The sequence below is a fragment of the Helianthus annuus genome, chromosome 5, assembly GCF_002127325.2.
Source record: "Helianthus annuus cultivar XRQ/B chromosome 5, HanXRQr2.0-SUNRISE, whole genome shotgun sequence".
Lineage (NCBI taxonomy): Eukaryota > Viridiplantae > Streptophyta > Magnoliopsida > Asterales > Asteraceae > Helianthus > Helianthus annuus.
In genome coordinates this window covers 52,553,879-52,561,134 of record NC_035437.2, presented here as the reverse complement: position 1 = coordinate 52,561,134, position 7,256 = coordinate 52,553,879, and the positions used below count along the sequence as shown (strand labels likewise).

At 41.2% G+C, this 7,256-nt stretch overlaps 2 non-coding genes across 2 annotated transcripts; both read left to right on the top strand.

Annotated features, from left to right (window-relative positions):
* The first annotated feature begins 304 nt into the window (after positions 1 to 304).
* LOC118492643 lies at positions 305 to 411 on the top strand. Its single transcript, XR_004894647.1, has one exon. It is a non-coding gene; the product is annotated as a small nucleolar RNA R71 (small nucleolar RNA).
* Positions 412 to 6,488: 6,077 nt separating this feature from the next.
* On the top strand, positions 6,489 to 6,590 carry LOC118492874. The gene has a single exon (XR_004894875.1). It is a non-coding gene; the product is annotated as a small nucleolar RNA R71 (small nucleolar RNA).
* The last annotated feature ends 666 nt before the right edge of the window (positions 6,591 to 7,256 follow it).

The following is a 7,256-nucleotide window of genomic DNA, read 5'->3' as shown; positions in this document are numbered from 1 at the left end:
ATGTGGTCCACCACACCCTTCACAAGCCGTTTTTGCCATTTCAAACTTTTTAATTTTTGAATAAAGGGCCTCGATTTGGGCTTGCAAAGAGGTGCTTTCATCAACCTTATTGGCGCCCGGGACAATAGATTTTGTGCCTTGGGGAGTGTGCCATTGAAAGCTGGTTTGAGCAATTTCCTCAATTTGATTATAAATTTCATTTGGGCGACGATTACCTAAAAGTCCCCCGAAGCTAGAGTCAAGTGTTTGTCTTGTGTGTGGCGACAACCCATTGTAGAAAGTGGATACTTGTTGCCAAACCGCAAGACCATGATGAGGACACTTTCTTAGTAGCTCCTTGAACCTTTCCCAAGTTTTATATAAGGATTCCCCATCTTCTTGTGAGTATGTATTAATTTCAGTCATTAATTTAGCCGTTTTAGAAAGAGGGAAATACTTATATAAAAACTTTTGGGCTAGTTCATCCCAGGTGTTTACCGAGCCAACTGGGATGGTATTAAGCCAAGCCTTAGCTCGGTCTTTTAATGAAAATGGAAACATTCGAAGGCGGATGGTGTCATTTGATGCTCCATTGATCCGAAAGGTATCACATATTTCCAAGAAGTTATTAATATGTAAATGGGGATCTTCATCCGCAAGCCTATGGAAGGTTGCGGAGTTTTGGAGCATTTGTATCAAATGCGGCCGAAGTTCGAAGTTATTGGCCTCGACAATCGGTGCATTGGTAGCGGCGCGAGAATACGAACAGTGGGCCGTAGGTAATCCATGAGGGTACGTTGATCCGCCATTGGAAGTGGGCCCCCCGAAACTTTCTCTTGGTTTTTAGCTTTAAGTCTTTTTCTTAGAAAGCGTTCGGGTTCGTCTAGCGGTTCTTTTATGTCTCTGCTAGAACTGGAGCTCATACACTATGTAGAAAGATCACGTGTGGCGCCTGGGTTCCAAGTCCTGCAATAAAAACATAAAAGAACGTTGGTCAGAAGTTTCACCACAGCCCCGTGCTCAGATGAACACGACCGGTGGTCGGAGATACAGTAATTGTTTTCCGGATCCCTGTTACTGGGCAGCTCGACACGGCCCCGTGTTGCACCGACACGGCCCCGTGCTCAACCCTGTGTAACTCGGAAAATAAAAACTGCTAGTAACAATGCTGGGTACGGCCCGTATCCGACCAGGAACGGCCCGTGCTAAGCTCTGCAGAAGCTGAAAAATTAAGAAAAATCCTCTAAAAAACAGAAAAATAAGACAAACGATTAGGCCTTTGATTCCTAACTTCCTTAAAATCCTTGTGTCCCGGCAACGGCGCCAAAAACTTGATGCGTGTGTGGTGTGATATATTTTTAAGTATATTTTTAGCCCTTTCTACCCACTTTAGTCAAGTTTTAAATTTATAAAACACGATATTTACTAACCCAAACACACATATGGGCAAGTGCACCCATCGTGAGCGTAGTATAGTGTTGGTAAGATACCGAGGTCGTCTAAGGACAAAAGAGCTTTTAATACCGGTTTATCCTCAACGTCTAATCAAATCAAAAATTTAGAAAAATGTTTTAAACTAGAAAATGAAAACTAAAAATGCTGAAAATAAAAATAAAAATAAAAACAGATAGGCAAGATGAATCACTTGGATCCGACTCGCCTTTAGTGTAACCTTTGATTATTTCCGCACTTTTCCACTTTTTAAGAGATTATCTTAGTTATAGTAGTAGGCCCCTCTTTTGAAGGTGACGTTACCCTCAACCCAGTAGTTTGAGTCAGCAAGGATACAATCCTAAAGGGTTGATTATTGAAAGATAATTAATTAAGTTATTAATGCGTAATGTGGTAGGCCCCTCTTTTGAAGGTGACGTTACCCTCGGCTAAGTTGTTTAGTCAGCAGGGATACAATCCTAAGTAACCGGGTTAATGTTTTAATAGTAGCTTACATATAAGGGGATCAATAAATTCGAACCCCCGCCATCCAATACCTGTGGGTATTGAAGGAGGTCCTACTAAGCTTGACCCAGGTCCTTGCAGGATTTATACACTGAACAAGGTAAGACTCTTACCAAACCATTCCCTTAACCCCCGACTAGGTAGCCAACATATCTCCATATAGACCGTGGAGATATGAATGGAGTAAATCTTTTATTTTATATAGACAGTAAAATAACGGCAAGACACCACGGACAAATGATAAGGAAGATTTACCTTCAACATAAGAAACTAGTTATTAAAGTCATTAATACATAACCAAATAAAAAGTGCGAAAAGATGAAAAATAAAAAGTATCACACTAAATGCTTGTCTTCATCAAGTGATGTAAAAGACTTAGGCAAACATGGCCTTTGATTGTCAAGAACTCTTACTATCAATCTTGGACCCCGAGACTACTACACACACTCTATGATGGATGATGGATGATGCTAGTGGATGTGGGTTGTGATGGTGGTGGTGGGTGGGTGAAGTGTGAGAGAGGTGGTTTGCCAAGGGATGAGTTGCAAGTGAGCCAAGCATCCCTATTTATAGCCTGCACAGAAGCCCGGACACGGCCCCGTGTCCATTGGGCACGACCCCGTGTCCACCCATCTTCTCTTTCTTCATTAAATGCAGTTTGTCTGCATTAGTTGACCACGCCCTCGTGTCCGCTGGGCACGACCCCGTGTGTAGAAGCGTATCTGTACTATCAAGATTTTCCTAGATTCTGCGAATCTTAGAGTTGACCACAGCCCCGTGTCCGCTGGGCACGCCCCCGTGTTCATTGAGCACAGTGCGTGTTCAGCCTTCTGTTCTCTTGTTTTTGCTTAGGATGATGCTGTCGAGGGGTCAGGCATGCCAAGTTTTTTACTTTTCTTGTATTTATGTTAGATTTAGCTGCCTTTTTGCTTCTTTTGCTCATTTGAGCTCATTTAATCCTGAAAATACAAACGGAAGACAAAAGCACACTTTTTCCCACATTAGTACTAAAAAAGGGTTAGTTTTATGCCACATTTGATGTAATTTATATGTTGCATTTTACACACATCAAATACCCCCACACTTGAATCTTTGCTTGTCCTCAAGCAAAACTCTTTATAATGTGGCTTTACACTCCCAAATGGAATGGATAGAAGAGAAGATTTTTGGGCTTGTCATAGAGTGTCAGGATTCCAAGATTTTTATTAGGTTTTATTTTTATGCTATTTACAATCCTATTCGTCATGATTTATTTAGAACATTACATAAGATAAATTACTTATTTGGGGCATAACATGCCTCTTGAAAATTCCATTTATATACAAGTTCACATACCTTACGGGAGATCACTCAACACTCGGCTGAAGATGTATTTTTGTGAAAGACTCGAGAGCGGCTTGCAACTTACTTCTACCATATGCTTGCCAAGCAATCAATCCTCCTCCTTTTTAACTATACACCTTTGTAAATATCAAGAGGACTTTGGGGAGGGGTTAGGCTTGGGTTAAAGGTGGGTGGTTGGGTTAGTGGTTAGTAGAAAAGGGCGAATGGTGTAAAAAGCGTCGGTTTTCGTAAGACTTTTATTTTTTTCCATAACTTTTTATTTTAATGAAACAATTCTTCAAACAAAGTTCTTTTTGATGAACTTGTTTGTTTTATTTCTTGGCTTCATCATATATTTCTTTTTTTATAAGGAATGTCATATTAAAAACCTTGCTTTTTACTAAAATAAAGGGTTTAAAATGGAAAAGGGTTTTGGTGGGTAAAAGGGTGTTTGTTTTATGGGTTAAGAAATGAAAAGGTTTAGGCTCAAAGGGGTTAACTAGGGGGATTTTGGGTAGGTGGTAAAAAAAAAAGAAAAATAATGGTGTAGAAATAAAAAAGAGTTAGTCCTAATGCCTCCATCATTTACTTACGCGGGTTTAAGTTGGTAAGGACCGGGAATGAATCGTCGTGGCAAGTTCTAGAGTTGTAAGAAACCTAGCGGCTATTCACATAAGAAATGAAAAATGAGCATTTAGTTTAAGGATGTGTATTTGTATGCTCAATAAAGGCTCAAAACTCACTTTTTGTGGGAATGGGTTTTTATGTGATCAAGTATATATCATCAAATTTTAACTAGATTTGTCATGCCGTTTCATAATTTTCTTATGTTGGTTCTTTTTATCACGACACTATCGGTTGTAAATTTGTAAAAGAAAATATAACCTTTTTAAGACATGTAATTCACAATTAAACCGAGACAAGTAAAAAAATGAAAAAATTTTGAAAAAAATTGGGGTGATTAGCGGTTCCAATAGAGTTTTGTGTAAGACTTGTAATTAGAACTTGCAAAATTCATGGTATTAGCATCCCCCCCTCACACTTAAATTACACATTGTCGTCAATGTATCCCAAAAATAAGTTTTTAGGTTGATTGAATGTGTAAAAGTGTGTTAAAGACAAAATTCAATGTTACTGGGCATCTGGACACGGGCCCGTGGTGTCCGGGTACGGCCCCGTGTTCAGGTTGCCAGTAACAGAAATCATAAAAAAGAAACAGAAGCCTGGGCACGGGGGCGTGTTCAGCGAACACGCCCCGTGACCAGTTACCTAAACTGGGCGATTTCCTGCACATTGTTCAGCACGGGGCGTGTTGGCTGAGCACGTCCCCGTGCTGAACTTTCTGTAATGAAGAAAAATTGTTGGGAGGCTCTGCTTTTGTGCAAGGGGTGTTGATTCAAGCTTCCCTTGGTATCCTTCACCATCCCGAGTGTGTTTTATTCCTGAAAATTAAAACTAAACTAGAAAGCATAAAAAGTTAATCTAAACTAAACTAAGGATAGTTCCGCGGAATGCCTCCGTGGTGCGCCACTTTTATAAGGGTACTTGGCTAGACCCAAAGTCAGTCATATGTTAACCAAGTGGGATGTTTTGCATCCCATGTTGTACCGTCGGATAGCATCATCCAAACTTGAGTCTATGACTTTCATGTAATTGACCGGGTCGTCGTCTTCTACTCTTTTACCAACCCCTAACTTTATCTCCTTGTCCCCAACCCTCAATGTTAATGTTCCACCATTCATGTCTACCACTGCGTGGGCCATAGCTAGGAATGGCCTTCGTAAGATGAGTGGTACTTCGATATCTTCCTCCATATCTAGTATGACAAAGTCAGATGGGAAGACAAATTCGCCGACTTTGACCAATAGATTTTCAGCGACACCTTGTGGATATTTAACGGACCTATCGGCGAGTTGTATGCTCATTTTTGTAGGGCTTGTTTTTCCTAGGCCGAGTCGGTTGAACATTGATGCGGGCATGAGGTTGATGCTAGCCCCGAGGCCGGCTAGTGCATTGCGAATAGGAGATTCCCCAATCGAACAAGGGATAGTGAAGCTTCCGGGATCGATCTTCTTTTGCGGGAGTTTGCTGAGTAGCAAGGCGGAGCATTCTACGCTTAAATTAACTAATTGCAATGACTCAGTTTTCCTTTTGTGAGTGAGGAAGTCCCTCATAAATTTTGAATATTTAGGCATTTGGGTTAGGATTTCAACAAATGGAATATTAACATGCAATTATTTTAGTAAATTTACGAATTTTGTGAATTGCTCGTCGGTCTTTTGGCGAATTAACCGACCAGGGTATGGTACCGGAGGATTCTTGGTGGGCTCTTGATTTGGTGTAGGAGCCGTCTCTTGTTGGTGTGTTGGCGGAGATGTGGTTTAGCTAGATAGGCTCTTTTCAGCTTGAGGTAGCGGAGCCTCCTTGGTACCTACGGTACGGTTTCTCAACGTGATGAGATGTACCTGCGCCTTGGGGTTGGTATCTGTATTGCTTGGTAACGCGCCTTGTGGTCTCTTGGAGAAATTTTGAGCTAGTTGATTTAATTGTTTTTCAATATTTTGAATGCTAGCTTGTTGATTTCTAAAGTTTGATTCCAGTTGTTGGAATCGATCCGAGTTTTTGTTTTCGGTGTCGGAGATGAGGTGAGATACGGTATCTTCAAGCCTCTCTCGTCCCCCTTGTTGTTGTTGAGAGAAATTTTGTGACTCGTTTCTTGGTTGTTGAAAGTTAGTTCGTTGGTTTAGATTTTGTTGGTTACTACTATTGCCGGGTTTTCTCCAACCAAGGTTAGGGTGGTTACGCCATCCTTGGTTGTAGGTACCCGTTGGAGGACCCAACGGCCTAGGTCTATTATCAATGTAGTTTACCGTTTCTGTTTGGTTATCCATTTCTTTCATACAAGTCCAACTTTCATGTGGTCCACCACACCCTTCACAAGCCATAACCGAGGCCGTTTTTGCCATTTCTAACTTTTTGATTTTTGAATAAAGGGCCTCGATTTGGGCTTGCAAAGAGGTGCTTTCATCAACCTTATAGGCGCCCGAGGCAATAGATTTTGTGCCTCGGGGAGTGTGCCATTGAAAGTTGGTTTGAGCAATTTCCTCAATTTGATTATAAATTTCATTTGGCGACGATTACTTAAAAGTCCCCCGGAGCTAGAGTCAAGTGTTTGTCTTATGTGTGGCAATAACCCATTGTAGAAATTGGATACTTGTTGCCAAACCGTAAGACCTTGATGAGGACACTTTCTTAGTAGATCCTTTAACCTTTCCCAAGTTTCATATAAGGAGTCCCTATCTTCTTGTGAGTATGTATTAATTTCAGTCATTAATTTAGCCGTTTTAGCAGGAGGGAAATACTTATATAAAAACTTTTGGGCTAGTTCATCCCAGGTGTTTACCGAGCCAACTAGGAGGGTATTAAGCCAAACCTTAGCTCGGTCTTTTAATGAAAATGGAAACCTTCGAAGGCAGATGGCGTCATTTGATGCTCCATTGATCCGAAAGGTATCACATATTTCCAAGAAGTTAGTAATATGTAAATGGGGATCTTCGTTCGCAAGCCCATGGAAGGTAGCGGAGTTTTGGAGCATTTGTATCAAATGCGGCCGAAGTTAGAAGTTATTAGCCTCTACATTCGGTGCATTGATAGCGGCACCGAGATTACCTACAGTGGGTCGTAGGTAATCCATGAGGGTACGTTGATCCGCCATTGGAAGTGGGTCCCCCAAAACTTTCTCTTGGTTTTTAGCTTTATGTCTTTTTCTTAGAAAGCGTTCGGGTTCGTCTAGCGGTTCTTTTATGTCTCTGCTGGAACTGGAACTCATACATTAGGTAGAAAGATCAGGTGTGGTGCCTAGGTTCCAAGTCCTGCAATAAAAACACAAAAGAACGTTGGTCAGAAGTTTCACCATGACCCCTTGCTCAGATGAACACGTCCCGTGGTCAGAGATACAGTAATTGTTTTCCGGATCCCTGTTACTGGGGAGCTCGACA